This window comes from Mixophyes fleayi, chromosome 5, assembly GCF_038048845.1.
Source record: "Mixophyes fleayi isolate aMixFle1 chromosome 5, aMixFle1.hap1, whole genome shotgun sequence".
In the NCBI taxonomy this organism is placed as follows: Eukaryota; Metazoa; Chordata; class Amphibia; order Anura; family Limnodynastidae; genus Mixophyes; species Mixophyes fleayi.
The window spans coordinates 40,844,876-40,845,813 of NC_134406.1; positions in this window are offsets into that span (position 1 = coordinate 40,844,876).

Sequence of the window (938 nt, forward strand, 5' to 3'; positions counted from 1 at the left end):
TATTTTGGTTTAACTGCATTTGTGTACTGTATTAATTTATTGCGTAAACACATATTTGTCATGCATTCTAAGTGTTTTTGACCTTGAGGACCTTGATTAAAATCACCCATATTGTGTGAAGTATACCGAGATACAATAAATAGTACAGTACAGGAGATGGCTTTTTTTAAAATATATATCAAGATCTGCCTTTGTTAAACTTTAACTGATCAAGATACTTATCCTATCTGAATAGCTATATTGATCCTATAAAATACAATCAAAAAGCTGAAGGCCATACCAAGTGGATTAGGCAGAAAATTCTATATATGTCAGTGAGAACAATGTCACAGGGTAAAAAAGTGCTAACACAGCAAAGCAATTAATAATGTATGACATTCAAAGAAATCATAAACTAAAACATACCTTTTGCAAATCATAGATAAAGTGAAGTTATCTTTTATTTGATACACAATGAGCCCATTGTATTTTGTATAGACAAGACAGTGTACAATTTGGTTTAGAAATAGTACCTATGGGGATTTAAATATCATTGTTGATGGCCAAGCTTGTTGTTCCAATATATTATTCTGTGGGTTGTGTAGAGTTGTATAACTGGACTAGAGAAATGCCTAACCGGGGCAATCATTAGTTTGGGGTAATACTTATTATATAGCACTACAAGTGCTTACCCTCTTGCCAGATATGTGGCACTACATCATAAAGTAATAAATGTTGCCTCCATCATAACTAATTATTGCCCCCATTATCAATCAGATATTATTGCTCCTAATGTAATTATATATACATATTGCCCCCATAATATAATAAAATAATATTGCCCCTTAATAATTTTGTCCCCATAATCAATAAATAAGGATTGCCACAATAATTCCTATGTCAGTGGTGCCTCCTCTTATGTTCTCAATGATACCATTGCTCTAAACAGTAATCTCGCC